Source organism: Podarcis vaucheri (assembly GCF_965113315.1).
Source record: "Podarcis vaucheri genome assembly, chromosome: 4".
NCBI lineage: Eukaryota > Metazoa > Chordata > Lepidosauria > Squamata > Lacertidae > Podarcis > Podarcis vaucheri.
Genome location: NC_138762.1, coordinates 47912396 through 47933877, shown reverse-complemented (window position 1 = coordinate 47933877; position 21482 = coordinate 47912396). Strand labels below are relative to the sequence as shown.

General features: G+C 39.8%; 1 protein-coding gene and 1 long non-coding RNA gene across 3 annotated transcripts in view; one reads left to right on the top strand and one right to left on the bottom strand.

Annotated features, from left to right (window-relative positions):
- Window positions 1-2523, top strand: part of LOC309531382 — a 38289-nt gene extending 35766 nt beyond the window's left edge. Inside the window, exons 2-3 of one of the 2 annotated variants that reach the window (XR_014219277.1) lie at window positions 632-766; window positions 2239-2523. This is a non-coding gene — a long non-coding RNA (uncharacterized lncRNA). Of the gene's footprint in view, window positions 1-631; window positions 767-1227; window positions 1322-2238 lie in introns of those variants that run through there. The other variant, XR_014219278.1, reaches the window with a different exon arrangement.
- Window positions 1-21482, bottom strand: part of LOC309531354 (uncharacterized protein) — a 271658-nt gene that overhangs the window by 209100 nt on the left and 41076 nt on the right. The window lies entirely within an intron of this gene.

Genomic DNA, 21482 nt, shown 5'->3' with positions numbered 1-21482 from the left:
CTCCCCCACAATTCATCATTCTGATAGGTAGCCCATTTGTATTTAATAAATGAAAAAAATGACAAAGCTGAACAATCACATTGGAACAGAATAATCACTTATATTTGGTAACTCAATGCAAAAAAATAGGAGGATTGAATAGAGTCACTTTCAATGACTACTCTAGCGTATTTAGATGGGGTCTGGAGGTCTTTTTTCATCCTCTCCAGCTTCCAGGCTTGCTTACATTTACCTAAATATATTTAATACTGGAATCTTTAGGAATACTCTCCAGGCCACCCCATGCATTCTCTGTTGGAGTAAAACATTTACACTCAAGGAATAAAAGCAAACGGAATTGAAACACTGCAGCAGAGAAATTTGCCTTTCTGGAGCTTCTGTATGACTGTGATATTTATGCATGTTGGAATTGTTGTGTATTGATTTGGTTTTGAAACACCACAAGTCATACTAACAGCAAAGAACTCATTTATTCTTAGCACAAAACACACAATAAGCAAGCTTATTGTTTGAAAGTTTCAGTTGGGATATGCAGTACACATATTCAATTATCATAAACAAATTTAAGTGCAAACTGCCAAGTGTTGTTGCCATTTGAATTGCTTACTATTACTCCTTTTATATCTTCCAGATTTTGCAATAACCTCATCATGATGAAATGCCTTTGGCAGCAATTCATTAATAAAGAACAGTCTAAAAAAACCTCTCAGACAACTGGGATGAGAAAGGTGAAATCAGAAAGTCATATGGATTCCATTCTAAAAAGGTCTGTAGCTGCTTGCAGCTCTCTCCTATCACCATGAATATTCATAATTTGTATTCCTGCTGATCCCCAGGAGTTATTGGTGTGTTTTTTTTATTATACCCCTTAACAGATGACAAATGAGAATGGGGTACATATACCATCTTCAGTGAGTTATATGTTTCTAAAGGGTGATTTGCTTGTAAACGCTTATCATGTACTAACTTCAGATTCAGCATACAGTAATAACATGCATAAAATATAGATGCCAATTTGGAGATGAGTAGGGCACCAGAGAAGAGTATCATAGCTCTGTCCCCCCCCCCCATTGCTGTGGTTTTACAGGTTTCTAAAATGTGCAAGGGAACAAAATGCTTCCCATTGTAAAAGCTTACCTTTCATGAAATGAAAGGTGATCAGAACTGCTACCAGGGGATCTAGCTCACTCATCACCACTGTCCTCTGACGTGTTTATTTTAACCTAGCTGTAATGCCTGAAGAGCACTCAAGTCTGTTTATAAATCTCCTTCTGGACTCTGCCATTTATGACTGCACCTGATTGGATGGTTCCACATTAAAGAAAAATTAGCTTGTGAGTGGAAAGGCGAGGTTATGGCTCATTTTTCTATCTGGAAGGCACTCTATCATCTATCTATCTATCTATCTATCTATCTGTCTGTCTGTCTGTCTGTCTGTCTGTCTGTCTGTCTATCTATCATCACATGGAAACATTCATTCATAGGAGTATCCACCAACAGTCTGTTGTGGATCAGTCTAGAGACAGGTTTTACCATCTCATTTGTTGTTTCGTGAGCATTTGGTCTTAGGGTCTAATTACGCATTACTTTAAATGTTTTGCTTGAAGTGCCATCAGGTTTTCAAAAACATAAATCCACACTGGGACCACTGCCTGTGAGATGAAGTTTAACCTTTTCGCTCCCTGCTCTGATCTGGGGGGGGGCAGCCTCTGTATTGCAAATAGCAATTGCAAAAAAAAACCTCCTGTTGCACTATTGTTATTTGCTGCATATGGGAAATTATTTTCAGGGTGGTGGTGGGGGGAAATACTTAAATTCTCCTCCTCACACACTGCTGGACTAACTGAGATCTAGGGGAGGGGGAATTTTTTAGAAGACACACACACAAACACACATACACACAGACACAGACACAAAATGATTCAGAGAATCATAGAATTGTAGAGTTGGAAGGGACTCAGAGGGTCATCTAGTCCACCCCCCTGCAATGCAGGAATCTTTTTGCCCAACATAGGTTTTCAACCCACGACGCTGAGATTAAGAGTCTCATGCTCTAACAACTGAGCTACACCAACTTATTCATTTAAAGGAATGTATTATTAGGCATTTAGTAATACATAAAATATAAACTAGATTTTTTTAAAAAAAGAATTCAGTGCAGTGTCTCACTACTGTATATGCTTTAGTTCATCAACTACAGTTCAACTATTTCAAGTTTTCTTTGCTTTATTCTCTCAGTGCATTCTCAGTGTGACCAATTTGCTCTTGGAGACCACAATTCAGCCTGTTATAAAGTAAACTCTCACTATTATTTGATCAAATTGATTGGAAAACAAGATGACACAAACAAGAAAAGAAGATATGCTCCATAGTTCAAGCTTCAAAAATGTTGCTGTATTGTCGATGCTGACCTTTGACTCCCTTAATCACCTTCTTCTGATCTGATCCTTAGCTCCAAATACCATACAAGTGTGAGCCAGTGTGTTATTTGAAAGTTACAGAATCAAGCTCTAATCCTAAAATCTGTGAGACGAGTTTTTATTGTTGTGCTCTCTGGGGAAAGGGCATAATGTGTGTGTGTGTGTGTGTGTGCGCACACGTGCGCGCGCGCGCACACACACACACACACACTTTTAAAGCAATATCACTTTACTTTTTATAGTTACATTGCTTTCCTTTCTGCAAATTCTTATGTCTCCATTCTGAAGGTGTCCCAATGAAATAAAAATCCCTAAAATCTGAGGCCCAATCATAAATGAACATCTTACTAGCTTCTCCTTCATTTTTACTTTGTAGGATGGGTTCCTCGCACAAAGGAGGAAAATAAATTTATAAAGGCATTAGGAAGTATGATAATGAAACGTTTGCTTTAACTGTTGTTTGTTTTTTTAAAAAAGAAAATCACAGACTTCCCCCATTCAGTCTTCAAGCTGGCTAACATTACACTGTAGCTGAAGTAGAAGTACAGAACCTATGGCTCACCAGATGTTGTTGCAGTCTAACGCCCAGTGCTTATTTTCAGCAGAGTGCAGTTCCTGCAACTCTCAGGTCGGTGCCAGCGCTCCCCCTTCTGTTTCTTGCCTTTACATACTTCTGAGAAGCCCAAAACGAACATTTCAAGTCAAAATGGAAGCTGGCCAGCGTGTGAGAGTCTACTCTTTTTAAAAAATCTATGATTCCACCCTAGCTCCTAACCACTCCTAGCTGTGATTGGTCAAGCTGCTACAGGGAAGGCCCAATTCATATTTCCTTTTCTTTAATCCGTCTCTTGTGTAGTGGCAACGAGCTTTAAGCTTTCCCGCCAGGCCTCTACTGTTGTACCTATGCGTGTTTGTGCAATGACCTTTCTGAGCTGCCGTAGCCATCTACCTGAATCTAAGAGAACGAGGGAGGTGGGTGATGCATTTAATTGACCATCACCAGAACCAGGGGCACCGGCATCTGTTCAGGGCTGCCCTGAGCCACCCAACGACTTACTGTAACAACTTCACGGTGATTTCCAGCACCTATTGTTCTTGGGGAGAAAAGCACTTCTATGAGTCCAAGTCAGCAAAGTCAAGGATGATGAGAGTTGTAGTCCAACGACATTTGGAGTGTCACAGGTTACCCGCCATTGCTTTAGGGCTTCAAAAGTCAAATCTCTGTTAACAATGCTGAGAAACAGCCCAATAGCCTAACCAGATCATTAAGCATTGTGCTGTGGTGGTACAGGAATGGACATGAGCAGTACAGGTCACAGTCTTTTTTCAGAGCAGGAGCAATGATGCCCTCTGCCAGGGTGATTCATTAATGGATCCTTCTTGCTCTGGGTGAAGCTGAAGTCTCAACAAGGATGCACTTTTAAATAGGGATAAATACAATTTCCTATAAAATGAGAATTATCGAAAAAGGAAATTTCAAATCTCTATATTTAACCACCCAGATTTCTCTTTTCACCCAGATATGGGAACTGAAAATTATACATTTTGTCAGCAAAATCTGACACATTTAATGCATGCACACTAATATTCAGCATGACACCGGCTTTGGCATCCCTTAAAGTAATGGCATACTTCCTCAGCTCAAAAAGCCCTTGAGACAGTCACACAGCATGGGCTTTCTTTGAACTGTTACCTGCAGCAGTCCAACAGCTGGATATTTTTAAACTCAGTGGTTCCATCTTTAGCAATAGGACCTACTGTGTTAGAAACAAAAAGCAAAAATAACCCAGGTCTAACTCCCCCTGCACCCTAGCCTTAAAATAAATGTTGAATAACACAGTCACTGTTGGGTGGTTTCAGAGTTCTTCATTTATACCCAGCCTTTAAAACAATGTGGATTGCTGCAATTAAAATATATAATGTTGTCTTTCTTAGCCACTAAATGAAATATAGTACATAATTTCTGTAAATCAATATGGCTTTTAAAAAGAAACAATAATATATTTTAATTACACAAATCCCAATTATTTTAAAGGGACAATGTGAATAAAGATATCAGAAGTGGGAAGAGAAATCCAACACAGATTATGTCACTCAACATCCTATTTAAGGCTGGGGTGGGTAAATTCTGATTTGTTTGTTGCCAAGTCCCCTTGCTAAAGGTGGAACCACTGAGTTTGTGAGGTCAAGATATCTTAAATGATATTTGATACTGTTTGAATGTGCTGGTACTGAAGGAGTTTACCTGAATCACTGCTGTCTTGTGTTTTCCAGTTCCTACAAGGTCAAACAGCTTATGAAAATCATGCTGTTTTTGCCAGTCTTATATTTCATCACATAAATTCCTATGAAGAGGGAAACTCCAGAACCCATCAAAACACCATCAGTTAGACTGCAGAGCCTAAGAGTAGAATACAAATTTTTATAGCTCCAATTACATATGCATGGGGAAATCAGGTTTTTGTGGCTGAAATTAACAGAATATATCCTCAATATCCTTGTTTATTTGTTCTTCCAAAAAGAGAAAAGAAAAAGAAGGGGGGGGCTCTCTAATGAAGTGAAGAGGTGAAGGTAGCTTTGAGAGGAAGGGAGGGAGTTAGCTAATTAGGCAATATCCTCTTGAATCTTTGAGATAAACTCTAGGTCAATAGCACAAAAATTAGCATAACATTCATATTAATATGTTTCAAAATCAGATACAGCAAAAGCTTACACTTGGAAATCTGTGTAATCACAGGCATCTAATTTTCAAAGAGGTTTTGGGTGCTCATTATGGTGATGGATGACAGTACTGAAAACATCAACACTTTTTTTTAGCTTAGCTTCACGATGTGTGTTCTTTACATATTTGTCCTATGGTGTTTTGCAGCTTTATAATTTATTTAGCTATTGTCAGAAGTAGAAGAAAGATGGTTCATAGGGTCTCATATTTGCGCTCTCTCTCTCTCTCTCTCTCTCTCTCTCTCTGTGTTTGTTTTACATATTACAGTTTTGTCCTTGCCATCCAGACATGTTAGTCATAATAACTAATAATACCATGAAAATCAGAATTCACTCCAACAGGCAGGTCACCTGGCAGGTTGATGGTACCTAAACACCTCAGGGATTGTTATGATATGATGGCACTCCAGCAGAAGTGGTGCTACATCATGATGCTGAAGGGCGACATCTCAGCACAGCATACCAATGGCAAAGGACAGAAGAACAAGTGGAATAAACTAGGGATGACTTTTTTTGTTCATTCATCTCTAACATCTTGTTACATATGTGTGAGAAGCAAAAGGCCTGAATGCCAGAGAAAACCTTGCTCGTATATTTGTAGCCTTGTTCACGACATATATTTTTTTAAGTAAATGTTTTATTTAACTTTGAAATTCAGAAAAAGAACTGGGAGTAAAACTGAAACCTCATTTGTAACTTTATTATTTTGTGCTAGGGTAAAATATGAATTGCAGATAGTATGGTTTGAATGACATGTAGAACTTTTTGACACTGGATTTAAGTCATAGAATTACAGAATTGTAACGTTGGAAGAAATCAGAAGGGTCATTTAGTTCAACCCCCTGCAATGCAGGAATCTTTCACCCAATGATCAAACCCACGACCTTGAGATTATGCATCTGTGCGCATAGGCATAAAATCCTGTTTTTATTATGTTTTTGTATCTGTTGGAAACCACCCAGAGTGGCTGGGACAACCCAGCCAGATGGGTGGGGTATAAATACAACAACAACAAACTACTATGTATATACTACAACAATATACTACTATAACAACAACAACAATATACTACTACTACTGAAAGTTCCCAGGCTCTTTCCCATTTTATAAGTCTATTGTCAACCACTTCAAAGGCAGGGATATTGACTCACTGACCTGGATCCCTAGGACCAAAGTAAAAATGCTTCTGGGTCAGCTGCTGGTAAAAGGCTGGTGATCAACCATCCAGCTCTCGCCAATGTGCAGTACCTACTGCAGCCATGGGCATCATAGCCTGTTCTGTTATAAAGAGCCCACCAACCAACCCTAAGAAGCAGCTTCTCAGGAGGACTGGGGGGGGGAATGGGTAACCCAATTTTTATAAGTGGAAGTTATTTCCACTGTGACAAAGGCGCCATTGGATGCAATCCAGTGCCTTAAACCAACAGTTGGCAGAAGGTGTTTTCTCCTTGGATACCAGGGATCAAAGCAATTGAGTATGCAGTTTGTACTGCCTGCAAAGTGTTTAACAGATGACTGCAATGGAAAGTGGGAGAAAAACTGGGAGTTTTCATTAGTAAGACTAGGATTTGCTACTCCGGTTTCAGGGTGACCTCTTCATACTGTAATAAGGGGGGGGGGGATTAAGCAGCACAGGATGGAATCGTAAAGTCAGGGTTTCCTGTCAATAAAGCTATGAAAGAAAAATATATAAAATATAAAGCATGTGAGAAACTGTGACTTTACGAAGTAATTACAGATATAATCTGACTGAATACTACTAGGGATTTCCTTGTTTACTCTGGAGTTGACAACTGACTTTGATTACACACAAGTCGAAACACAGAAATATAGGAAGCATATCTTACATGGCAACCAAGCTCCAGACAAAGAAATCTGAAAAGCCCATCTTACCTCCCAGCATAGGAAACTGGTTAGATTATTTATTGATCTAGCCAAGTATTGTCTGCTCTGTCTAGCAGCAGGAAACAAGAGTCTTGGGCAGGGATCTTCCATAACTCCTGCCACTTTATCCTTTTTAATGGGAGACGCTAATGATTGATCCTGGGACAAAGCATACACTTTACTAAGCAATGGCCTCTTCTCCCAACCCATGCTCCCACATGGAGTAACGTGTAAACATCTTCCACCCATGCGATTCCAGTGGATTCCATGGTCACATACTATAACTATAAAGCCCATTTTGTGCCATAGAAAAGGGGATTCATTTTACCTTACACTGGTTAATATGAGTGACATTCATAGCCATTGCACAAAATATAGTATATCTGGATGGTGGCCTAAAGGGTTTTTTATTTGCTTATTTTTAAGGGGTGTGAGTGGAAACAATCTGTGCTGCAAGTAGGGTTTGCATTCTTCCTTTGCAGATGTTTAAGTTGCACATGAAAAAAGGAACATTTTCCCCCTTTGGAGCTTGGCTTGAATTGAAGACAATCTGCACAGAAAGAAAATAAAGAATCAGGAACGTACTTTAGAGTGTGCATTCCAAATAATTTCATTTGGAGTTATGTCACCTGGTGTGGACCCTGCCCACCTGTCAAAGAGGGATGGGGAGGTCAGGATCTGGCTCACTAGCTGAATCCTGTTCTGCATATACAATCTCTGTTTGGTGGAATATGGTGGAATAGTGGAATCATTTTTTTAAAAAAAAATCCCTTAAATTCTTATTCTTAGGAACACCCCAAATTCACCAGATGATTCTAAACAACCTAGCACCTTCTCATAGTCATTTCCTCCTCAGAGGTTAAATGCTATTTAGACCAATTATATAAATTATTCACATGAACTGAAGGACAAATGAAATAAATGTGTTTCCTTTAGGTCAGTGTAGCCTGCTTTCCAAGTGAAGATGAACTGTTTATATAAATCATTTCAACTGTTGAGAGGATGGACTAAGTAGATAGCCTGTGACAGCTGCCCCCCGCCCCAGGCTTTTCACCCTGGGTGATTGCCTTGATTGTAAATTACTCTACATGGATGCATCAGAATTATTAAATGGGACACATGCATCATGCATTAAATGCACCATGCATCAAAGTTATTAAATGTGTTACCGGTGCAATTAGAACTGCAAGGCACAGCATACAATGTGTCTTTTGTACCTACTGTCCTCTTTCTCACAGTGATTTCCATGCAAGGCATTACTTTTTCCCTGGCAGCATTCTTCAGCCTGTTAAACTGTTCCATGGGGAGGCATTTACAAACATCTGATGTAGCCATATTGGCAAAATATATTTATATACAATCTAAGACTTATTGAAAGATGCATTTGGAATTCTTTTCTTTTTATTGCTTAGTTGTGATGGAACAAATCCAGCAATACAACTTCCAGGTGCTTGGCAGACTGCTTTTCTTAAAGAGAAAGTGATAAAGAAATACAATGTCCCTTTATAGAAAAAGCAATTAATGGATTGTACTTTTTTTAAATTTTAATTTATTTATGGGAAGGGAAAGACAGCATATTCTTCTTAAAAAAATGCAGAAGGGTCAGCAATATATATATATATATATATATATATATATATATATATATATATATATATGCTTTCGTAGATTTTCACGGGTACAGGAATGCAGGTTTTGGTGTCTTCGGGTGTCTTCCCGTGTAAGAGTCGGGGTGTCTGTGCGACGTTTCGACGAGGTCTCACTCGTCATCTTCAGGCTGGTGCTTTCGGCTTCTTGTTACTGGAACAGAGCAGAGTCTGGTGTTTGAGTTCCTATAAATACTGTTGAGGGGTGTGGTGTATAGCCTCCAACGTTCTGGGCAAAGAGGAAGTTCCTAGATTAGTGTGCCTTTTCTTCTTTTGTTCCTTAATTACTTGAGGGATATCTTGGGTGATTTCATGAGTGATATTCAGAATATCACTGGGTGGGTCATTAAGTGTAGATTAGTTGCTAAAGCTTTCGTGTCTTGACCTCTTGAGCTTGTGAAGAGTTTTTCTGAGAAGATGGCTGTGCTGCATTTAGTTGTGCTCTGGCTTGGCTCCGTGTATAGGGGCGAGCTATGGTTTTGTGCCTTGTGCCAGCCAGATCTGTGTAGGGATTGCAGGGGGGTGCAGCATCCGGAGGTGCCACTATAGTTTGGCTACTGGATGGAGTCTGTAATATGTCTGTGGAGAGGGTCTGGGTTTGGGTCTGGTGTGGTTGATTGGTGACGGCGTTCTGTGTGCCTCTGGTTCTGGTGTCGGTTTTTGTGGGGAGGGCTAATTTCCAGATGTCTGGCAGGCGGGACGTGTCGTCACGCTTGTTCATGTTGTGAGGGTGTTTCTCTATCTCGATGGCTTCCATGATTATTCTCTTGTGGTGATGTTCCATGTTAAAGAGCAATTTGGAATCTACAAATTAATTTCATGTCCTGTTTCTTTCATGTGTTGGAAAAGAGAGGAAGTTTTTAAAAACTCTGTTTTTAAAAGCTCTGTTCCAGTAACAAGAAGCCGAAAGCACCAGCCTGAAGATGACGAGTGAGACCTCGTCGAAACGTCACACAGACACCCCGACTCTTACACGGGAAGACACCCGAAGACACCAAAACCTGCATATATATATATATATATATATATTTGTTTTCGTAGATTTTCACGGGTACAGGAATGCAGGTTTTGGTGTCTTCGGGTGTCTTCCCGTGTAAGAGTCGGGGTGTCTGTGCGACGTTTCGACGAGGTCTCACTCGTCATCTTCAGGCTGGTGCTTTCGGCTTCTTGTTACTGGAACACTCACCAACCTGAGGAAAGACAACAACATAATCATTCTCCCAGCAGACAAAGGCAACGCCACTGTTGTGATGAACACATCGGACTACCAAGCAAAACTATCAAATCTACTCCAAGACCCTACCTACCAACCTATAAAAACAGATCCCACCACCTATCTGGAAAAAACCACCAAATCCAAAATAAAAGCCTCTCCTATCAGTGAAGAAATCCAGCTAAGAATCATCCCCAGAGAAAAATCTTCCAGATGCCCCAAACTCTACGGTCTCCCCAAGATACACAAAGAAGGAACACCACTCAGACCAATAGTCAGCTCCATAGGCTCACCTCTACAAAATCTCGCTAAATTTCTCGCTAAGCAACTTCAGCCCTATGCAGAATCCATCGCTTCACACGTTACTAACTCCTTCCAGTTCATAGAAACAATAAAGAAGCAATACCTACATCCCGATGACCTACTTGTGAGCTTCGATGTTGTATCGCTCTTCACTCAAGTGCCCATTAATGAAGCCTTGACAGCCATTCAAAACAAATACAACCCCCCCAAATACATCCTGGACCTGACCAACCACTGCCTAACCAACACGTACTTCATCCACAATGGAAAAAGATACAAACAGATAGAAGGAGCACCTATGGGATCACCCCTCTCACCGGTCATCGCAAATTTGTACATGGAACACTTTGAAACCAATGCTTTAGACAAGTCAGAACACAAACCCAAACTTTGGCTCAGATATGTTGACGACACCTTTGTAATTTGGCCACACGGGAAAGAAAAACTAGATAGCTTCCTCACACATCTCAACAGCCTACACCCCAAAATACAATTCACTATGGAAATAGAAGACAACAACCAACTCCCCTTTCTTGACGTCCTAATCTACAAAAAACCTGATGGCTCCCTAGGACACACTATCTACCGGAAAAAAACACACACCAACCGCTACTTACATGCACAATCACACCACCACCCTGCACAAATAAACTCCGTAGCCAAGACTCTCATCTCCAGAACCAAACGCCTGGCTGACAAAGACCACTTGACAACTGAGTTACAGAATCTCTCAAATGTGTTAATCGCCAATGGATACCAGAAAAACAGGGTTACGAAGCTAATCCAAAAAGAAACACCCCCCAAAAACCAAGACACAGAAGAAAACAATGGCATGGCCCTCCTTCCTTATATCAAGGGCACTACAGACAAAATCAGCAAAATCCTCCATAAACACAATATCAAAACAGCCTTCTGCACCAACCAAAAAATAGCCAATATCCTCAGAAACCCAAAAGACAAAATCCAGCTGGAAAACCAAGGGGTCTATGAAATACCCTGCAAAGTCTGCCCAGCCACGTACATTGGACAAACAAACAGACGAATAAATGCACGTATCGCAGAACACAAGAATGCCGTCAAAAAAGAAGAAAAAACTTCCTCTCTTTTCCAACACATGAAAGAAACAGGACACGAAATTAATTTTGCAGATTCCAAATTGCTCTTTAACATGGAACATCACCACAAGAGAATAATCATGGAAGCCATCGAGATAGAGAAACACCCTCACAACATGAACAAGCGTGACGACACGTCCCGCCTGCCAGACATCTGGAAATTAGCCCTCCCCACAAAAACCGACACCAGAACCAGAGGCACACAGAACGCCGTCACCAATCAACCACACCAGACCCAAACCCAGACCCTCTCCACAGACATATTACAGACTCCATCCAGTAGCCAAACTATAGTGGCACCTCCGGATGCTGCACCCTCCTGCAATCCCTACACAGATCTGGCTGGCACAAGGCACAAAACCACAGCTCGCCCCTATACACGAAGCCAAGCCAGAGCACAACTAAATGCAGCACAGCCATCTTCTCAGAAAAACTCTTCACAAGCTCAAGAGGTCAAGACACAAAAGCTTTAGCAACTAATCTACACTTAATGACCCACCCAGTGGTATTCAGAATATCACTCATGAAATCACTCAAGATATCCCTCAAGTAATTAAGGAACAAAAGAAGAAAAGGCACACTAATCTAGGAACTTCCTCTCTGCCCAGAACGTTGGAGGCTATACACCACACCCCTCAACAGTATTTATAGGAACTCAAACACCAGATTCTGCTCTGTTCCAGTAACAAGAAGCCGAAAGCACCAGCCTGAAGATGACGAGTGAGACCTCGTCGAAACGTCGCACAGACACCCCGACTCTTACACGGGAAGACACCCGAAGACACCAAAACCTGCATTCCTGTACCCGTGAAAATCTACGAAAGCAAATAAGGAACAAAAGAAGAAAAGGCACACTAATCTAGGAACTTCCTCTCTGCCCAGAACGTTGGAGGCTATACACCACACCCCTCAACAGTATTTATAGGAACTCAAACACCAGACTCTGCTCTGTTCCAGTAACAAGAAGCCGAAAGCACCAGCCTGAAGATGACGAGTGAGACCTCGTCGAAACGTCGCACAGACACCCCGACTCTTACACGGGAAGACACCCGAAGACACCAAAACCTGCATTCCTGTACCCGTGAAAATCTACGAAAGCAATATATATATATATATATATATATATATATATATATATATATATATATATGTAGGTTTTGGTGTCTTCGGGTGTCTTCCCGTGTAAGAGTCGGGGTGTCTGGGCGACGTTTCGACGAGGTCTCACTCGTCATCTTCAGGCTGGTGCTTTCGGCTTCTTGTTACTGGAACAGAGCAGAATCTGGTGTTTGAATTCCTATAAATACAGATTCTGCTCTGTTCCAGTAACAAGAAGCCGAAAGCACCAGCCTGAAGATGACGAGTGAGACCTCGTCGAAACGTCGCCCAGACACCCCGACTCTTACACGGGAAGACACCCGAAGACACCAAAACCTACATTCCTGTACCCGTGAAAATCTACGAAAGCATATATATATATATATATATATATATATATATATATATATATATATATATATTAGAAACTACTTAAAATTGTAAAGAGAAATACCCTACAGCAAGGGTTACAGGAATTTCATTCATAAATTGCTTTATTTAAGGTATTTGCTTCTTCAACAAAAAATGAAATCAATGCAATGCAATCATATGCATTTTATTAATCAATGACTTCTAAATCATCTGCTTATGTTAAAATGCATGAGATAAAACCTCATTGTTCTTGTTCAAATATAAAACATGTTAGCAGAGTCTGATTGCAATCCACATACTGTTCTGCTAGCATAAGCTCTTGTCAGTTCAGCAGGGTTTACTGAACTCCAGCAAAGATATCTGGAGATCAGACTATGCCTCTGAGGTGCTATTGTTTTAAAAGAGAGAGACAGAAAAAAAGAAAGTACCACAGAACAGAAACTAGAAGAGGAAATGTCCCTCTTCCAATTAAGGAATAACATTTTTCAGCAACCTCATCATATTTTAGTGAAAGATGTTGCAAAATGATGAAGCTCCCTTCACAAAAGAAAACTTCTCATGAATATTCATTTGCATTCTAGGAGAATTTGATTGTCTCATTCTCCATTCCATCTCTAAAACAGAATTAATGACCTTAAATAGTCTCCTCTGACATTCTCTTTGTCCTCAGCTAGGTAAGTAATTTAGCATACTGGTTCTCTGACCCCCGAAACCTTATCTTAGCACACATTGCAGCAATTCTGCTTATCTTAGCTTTTTTGCTTTTATGGTATAATTTTATGCAGCTAAAGAAAAGAGAGAACACATTCAGTTCTCACTCTTTCTGAGAACAGCTCCACACATTGCAAAGATGCATCAAAAAAAGGTAGCGAAAGAGCAATAGATCCTCTTGCTGCTTTCATTAGAACAGTCTTTCCCAAGCAGGCGTCCCCAAGAAGATGCTTGGACTACAACTCCCACCAGCCCCAGCCAGCATGGTCAGTGGTGAAGAATGATGGGAGTTGTACTCTGACAACACCTGGAAGACACCAAGACTGCACTTGCAAATTGGATGTGGCCTTTATGGACCTTATGAGTTGTGATCCCCAAGGCCATTTCAGACTCATGGATCGTGCAACATGAAAACCAGGAAGTTTCAGCACTCATATTTCCTTTCTTGCTATTTTCATGGAACATGGAAGTGACTCAGATCACAGGACAGACATTTTGTTTTTAAAAATATATGGGGATCTTTTGCACACCAGCAAGGATTATATGCATGTGCATTGTCTTGTTTTAAGCCAAGTGTACAGAAGATTATCAGAATCAAATGAGAAAAATAATGAGCCAAACACTCCATGGAGGCAAGTTTGTGGCCATGTATCTTTTTCAGTTCACAATCTGTTCCAAGTATTGCAGGAAATGCAGGAAGTTGTATATTTTAAAGACATGAACTGACTTAACTTGATGATCAGTGGAGCTGGATGGTTAGCCAGACAGGCTTCATGCATATTGTTTATTATATACACATAGAAGGAACCACCAATGACTGAACTATTGGCCCTATTCACTTGTTACATGCAGGGCATATTCATGTTAACATTTGGGACAGGGCTAAAACTACCACTGCACTCTGAAATAGAGATTTCTTCCTTCAACAGTTTCATGTTGCACATGCTTGTTTGTAAAGAAACGTGAAGCACCTCCTTACATACCAGGTCTCTGCATGGTCACACCACACTCACAAGCAAGGCTTCACTCAAGAGTAAACATGACTGCCCTACCTGGAAGTAATACATAAATAGGGCTATTGTGGAGTTATATATCTGAAGCTATTCACATTTCTTATTCAGGTAGTGCTGGTGGTTGAAGCAAATCTGCAATTTACCAATCACTATACCACAGAAGAGTTACATTTTAGTCTGTTCAAGGTAAGCTTTGCTTTGTATCCCTTGCTATTAGAGATTCATAAGTATTATGCAAAATGTTCCTAGGATAATTTGCACAATGGGGGTTCGGTATTTAATGAAAGTGCTTCTTATTTTTAATTACAGCATTTAAGTTCATCTTATTGTCAAGTGGAATGCAGTTTTGTTGATTTGAGATTTAGCTTCTGGGATTCCATTAAAAACAATCTATCTACCTTATTTCTTTGTAAAATATATAACCATCTCACAAATTGCTTTTGAATGTCTCTTAGCTTCAAAAAAAAAAAGTTTAACATGTTGCATGGAGAACTACATAGGTGGTTCAGGGGGGAGAGCAGGTGAGGGGGGGTGAAGTGTCCTGACTGGACTAGTCGCCTGCCTCTGCTTCTATCCCCAGTTGCTAGATCCCTGGGGAAATCTGAAGTAAAGGTACTTTTCACATACAGATTAAAAGAAAATAATAAACTGGATTAAAAAGAAATATGCTGTAATCATATACTTTTATACTTGGAAGTTAACTATCAGAATCAACATTTAAAATTATCCCAACAGGCTGCAACACTGAGCTATAACCAACAAGATTAAATTTAACAGAGAAAAATGTTAAGTCTCACATTTAGGTACAAAAATACAAGTATAGGTTGAGGAAACCTGACTTGGCAGCAGTACATGTTAAAAAGATATAAGTGTCCTGGTGGCTCACAAGCTGAACATGAGCCAGCAGTGTGATGTCCACATCACAAGTAGTAATAGTCTGAATCTATTCTGAGCTAGACAGACCACATCTGGAATACCATGTCCAGATCAGGGCTCCACATTTTAAGAAAGAGATTGGCAAACTGCAATATGACTAGAGAGGACAATGCGGTGAGAAATCGGGAAACGAAGTCCTATGAGGAGTAATTGAAAGAGTTGGCTTTGTTTAGTCTGGAGAGGAGAGGAGAGGAGAGATGATCTGAAGGACTGCCATGAAGAAGATGGAACACACCTGTGCTCTGTTGCTCTAGGTGTCAGGACTAGAGCCAATGGGTAGAAATTGCAGGAAGCAGATTAAAAACCCTTCACTGGGGGTAATTAAGCAGAGGTTGGATGACTATCTCTGTTGAGGATGCTGTAGTTGGATCTTGCATTAAGGAGCCTGCATTGAGCAGTGGCTTGGATTAGATGGCTTCTAAGGACCCTTCCAATTCTATGATTCTATAGGGATCACAGAGAAAATATTGTAAATCTGAGTGGGGAGGTAAGGTGGACACAAAAGTTCAATGGGGCCAGAATGACTGCCCCAACTTCCTGAATGGTCAGTGGTGGGTCCGTTAGCCACATCTTTGGCTAGAGAGATGCACGTAAATGCCCGAGGAAGGGATAGTAGGAAATCCAACAGAGCAGCTGACATACCTTCCCACTTCCCAAGCAAAGACAGATGCACAGGAACAAAGAAACTTCAAAAGAGAGGAAGAAAGAGGCAAAGAGGACTGAGGAGATTATGGAACTCCACATGCTGACAGCACCTGGGGATGCAGGGGTGCCTCTCTCTGGAGATCAGAGGTGGGACTAGCTTGGTTGAACTGTCCTCCTGTGCTCAGTCTGTATATAGGTAAATAAACTCAATTATTACAGAAATGCCTTAAATTTCCAGTCATCTCTCCTTCCAAAGAGAACCAAACCTATGTAAAATCTACTGTCCCTGGAACTTCACGTTGCTTGGCAAAGGTATGCATGTGTAACAAAGGGCTGGATCCTGGTGCAGTCCTGCTTAGAGAAGACCCATTGAAATCAATGGGATGGAAGTTGGACATGATATAAGTATACTGTTATTTCTCTTTCAGAAATCTAATATGTGAACAAAATGGATTGTCCCTTCTATACCTGACCCCCAATATATTAGTCTGGTCTACCACAGAAGAACAGCTATTTAAGTAACACAAGCTTAAAGTAGGCACAAATAATCATGCTTGGATCTTGGATTTTAGTTCCTATTTATTTATTTGTTTTGCTGGAAACTTCCTCAAAGTGCTTAAATTAACCAGAACATAATATCCTGTGCTGCATCTGATCAAACTGCAAGCCTAATTACATATGAGAACATGTAATCTGTTTTTCAGACATGTTTTGTTTTGCAATTAACATTTTTGTTCAGCTAAGGATTCGTTTTTAAACAACAACAACAGTTTTCATCTTGCAAGGCTGAATAATATAAAGAAATTGAAACCATAATTATAAAAAGCCCTGGCTTTATGTTTACTCATGGCCATGTTCTACACCTGAGCTATAACAAAAGGTAATTGCATCCAGACTGGTATATATTTCAAGACTGAAAAAAATGTCCTTTTCTGTGTCTAATGTGTGTCTTTTCTGTATATTTTAAGGATGTTTGCAATTTTCAAAGCCATTTAGCTGATGGCATTATTATAAACCCATAAAGTGTATATTTTGAGCAGACAGAGCTACAAACCATAACCATATCCTCAAAGAGAGTGTATGGACACAGTATAAATATTTTGAGGATAGGTGAATGCTTGCAGAGCCCATGGAAAATAGATAAGCATTCCAGCTGAGACACCAGTTCCCCGGGATGACTGATATACATATCTCCCCCCACCCACAGTATCAAATGTCATCTTTGCCACGCTCTATATAATAACACCCTTTGGATATTACACTAAGGATCTTAGCTGGTATCACTATGGTATCATTTTCTGAAGGCTTCATATTCCCTTTGGATAATCTGTTTCACCAGGATAGAGATAAACAAAATGTAATACTATTTAGTGTCTTCGTGGTTGTTTTTGTTGTTGTTTTTTAACAGGGAATATTCCATTTTATAGAGCAATTCTTTATCTGTCTAAGCATACAATAGGGCTGCGATCCTATGCACACTTAACTGGGAGCAAGTCCTGGTGACCTCCATAAGCCTTTCCTTTGAGGGGTCATGTATATTGTACTGTTAGTTATCTCACTTTTTTGCTATGAGATTATACTGGAAATGAGCACTCATTTAAAAACATTTGAGCTTCCTTGTCTCAAAATTACATGCAATAGAAATCACGATACACCAGCTCTGCTTATGCTACTAGATCCGATGCATTTTTGGAGGCTGAGTGAAAGTATTGTGATTCTTATAATGTATTGGCATTACTTGAAGGCAGAAAATTTACAAGAGTGGATTGTTAACTTGTCTTTATTTTGACTAGACACCAACAGCACAATGCCTTTGACGTTGGCTAAGAACCAGCTAAGTGCATGGGTGAAAGGATACTGCTGGCCAAAGAAAACAAAGAAATCCCTGTCTGAGTCTACTTTTCTGGCTTGCTTTTATTAGGCAAGCGAAGAAATAAAAACTTCAAAGAAACACAAATATACATTTAGTAGAATATTTAGCCAACATAAATACAGCGGTAGTTTTGCATTTTCTAATCTTAATGTGGAAACAATATCCTTGATAACTACAAACATGCTGCAATGTATTTTTATGACACTTGTTATTTTGGCACTGGTCTCAAGAGCAGTTAAGAACTTTTAAATATTGTTCCATTTTGGTACAAATAGATTGCACTTACACAATTCTGTACAAGAGAGAGATGTAAGAGACAGGTCTTATCTCAAGTTACAATGACTTACTTTTTGATCCTCTCTTAGTGCAACTAATAATTCAAGTAGAGAACCACACAATATGTGGCGTCTAAAATACAACTGACAGCCTAAAGAGCTCAACAAAGAAAAGGACAACCAAGGACAACATGCAAATGCTAGCAGTGACTAAAAAAAGAGAAAAGATTAAAACTATATTGTAGTTATATAAGAAAGGGAAGGAAGCCAATAAGGTCTATTGTACATGGTCTTAAAAAAAACAATTAAGGGTCCCCATAGGTTTTTAGAAGCATACTCTTCTTGGATCTTCCCATATATTTGCATCTTAGCCAGATGACTGATAAAAAATATTGTCATGTGGTAAAATGGAAGAAGCAAGGAAATCAGGGAAATTCTCAGAACGGGCACAAAAGCCAAAAATCACAGTAATTCTTATTTAATAACTTATACATCACACTCTACTCAGGTAAATTCAGAAGTCACTACCAATATGGTGGACAGATCTGTTGTTAATGGGTGAGTGGCAACAGGACAGTTATATGGCACCCAATTATCCATGACCTCAGATTGACTCACACATTAAAATAATTAAAATATGAACATTAATAAGTTAAGACCGCAAATACAGATATATATTAGTCACAGATATTTCTAAGGGGAAGGCCATATCTAAATAGTAGAGCATCTCCAGGTAAGAGAGACCCCTATGTGAAATTCTGGAGAGGTGCTGCAATCAGTGGCCAGGTCCACAATAACACTAAACAAAACCATGGCTTAGAGCAGAACTTTCCAAACTTTTCATGTTGGTGACACACTTTTTAGACATCCATCATTTTGCAACACAGCAATTTAGTTTTACTAGCAAACCAGAGGTTAAGCTAACCCCTTTCCAGCCCCATAAGGAGCGTGGGGAGCATTCATGCAACACTGCAGCCAACACACAGTCATGACACACAGTTTGGAAAGCTCTGGTTTAGAGCAAAAAAACAAAGGTGTAGGTTACCAGCGCAAAGACTGACCACCTTCTCTGGTCCTGCTACACCACCCAGGGCTAAGAAATGGTTTGGCTTAGCATTACATGTGAACCAGATCAATACAAAAAATGCTGAGCTAGATAGACCAGTGGTATGACTCAGTATAATCAGCTTCCTATGTTCCCAGGATGTCTTAGTCACGAAGGAGCAGACCATAACTGATAAGATGTTTAGATGGGACAAAATAACTATAGTATCTGACTGGGCATATTTTACAAACTAGGCTGATGAACATTCATGTGTCATGTCATGAACAACTGTCATAACTTACTCCAGTGTTATTTCTAGACTCAGGGCCAAACTATATAAGTGGTTATTTGTGTTTATTTTTAAAGTATGTTTATGTCAGACACTTTTATTTTAAAGGAAACGCAATTGAAAAGCTTTAGCAGGGTAGAAAACCCCATTAGAAACTATGTGGTGTATTTTGAAAAATCAGTCTGAAAAGGGAAGGATGCCTGAGCATCTATTTTGTTTTCCTCTGAAGAGTGAAAACCAAGGTACTGACTGTGACAGAATGAAACCACAGCAAAGACTGGTGTTCAAAATCTCAGGCTTACAGATTAAATCCTCAAAGAGCTTAAGCTTAAGATGCCAGTATTTCTGTTGAGATGCCAGCTGTCAGATCTATGTCAGGATATTGCGTGATAGAGCCCCTAGAAAAAATATAGCTTGGTCACAGAGAAGAAATTTTTATTTATATTATGCGGTGAACCTTCCTTGAAGTAATTCATTACAATTGCAAGGATCCATAACACAGGAAGACAGTGGGTGTGTACTGTGAAATAATAAGCATATTAAAAATCCAAATTTTAGTATTAAAATATTAAATATTTCTCTCAAGCATCACACAATATGTTTTAGAAATATGTAAAAAAAGGCAGAATTTTAAAAGAATGAAATCTGTGCTGCACAGGGGTTGGTGGGTGAACTATGGGTTGGATCCAGGTTTAGTAATGTTTGGAGAAGACCAATTAACTCTATGGAACGTAACCACATGCTGCCAAAAAATGTATTAAAAGGCAGTAGTTTAAATGCATGATGCCCCCAAAATGTAAGTCAAACACTGGTGTGCAGGATCGAGTTGAGAACTACCTTGCTTGCACTCTTCTTTAAATAGCCAAACAGGGCTGTGTTTGCTTTCAGCCAATAAACCACCACTCCACCTGCCCCCAAGGTTCATTCTATTCATGGCACTGAAAAAAGAAGGGGGTGAGGTGATAGTTGTTCCAGAAGTTCCAATGGAGTATCTGTTTCCACTGGGGACTTGGACTGAGACTCTTAGGTCTCAGAATCACTAGGGGGAAACTGATAATGAAAGTAAGTGGGAAAGTGATACCAAAATAAGGGCAGTGTTCTATTAACCTGTTCAGTCAGTTCAAGGATTACCCTTGGTATGATTCCTGGGGGTAAGCGAGGTCTACTGTATGTATTTTCAGGGCTTTGAACAAAAAGCAATCTCTCAACTTATCTATGAAAGGTAACCAGCCAGCTAGTTTCAGCCTTTGATCATTCTTTATCGGTCATGTGATATTCTGCTACTTTTTGCTGAATAAATGCTGAATATACAGGTTCGTATGGAGCATGGAATACAAATAACAGCTACAGTGGTGCCTCGCAAGACGAAATTAATCTGTTCCGCGAGTATGTTCATCTAGCGGTTTTTTCGTCTTGCGAAGCAACCCTATTAGCGGATTAGCGCTATTAGCGGTTTAGCGGCTATTAAAGGCTTAGCGGCTTAGAAAAAGGGGGGGGAGCAAAAAAAAATCTCAAGACTCGCAATACATTTTCGTCTTGCGAAGCAAGCCCATAGGGAAATTCGTCCTGTGAAGTGCATTGAAAAACGAAAAACCCTTTCGTCTAGCGGGTTTTCCGTCTTGCGAAGCATTCGTCTTGCGGGGCACCACTGTATTTGTTCAGTCCTTAACCTGGGGCATCAAGAAAAATATTGATGACATCACACTATATCCCTATGATACAATTCTCTTCCCTTAAGATGCAACAGACTCTGATATTCTTATAGATTTGAACATGAGTGGAAATAGAGTAGTGATCCCTTCATTTCCAATATTTTTCTTTTCTTTTGGGGGAAGAGATATAAAACAGTTTGATCTTTTCCAACATGTACGAGCAAGCTGTGAAAATCTTAGCAGTAAACTCCTGTGGTTTGTGGAATATCTTTCT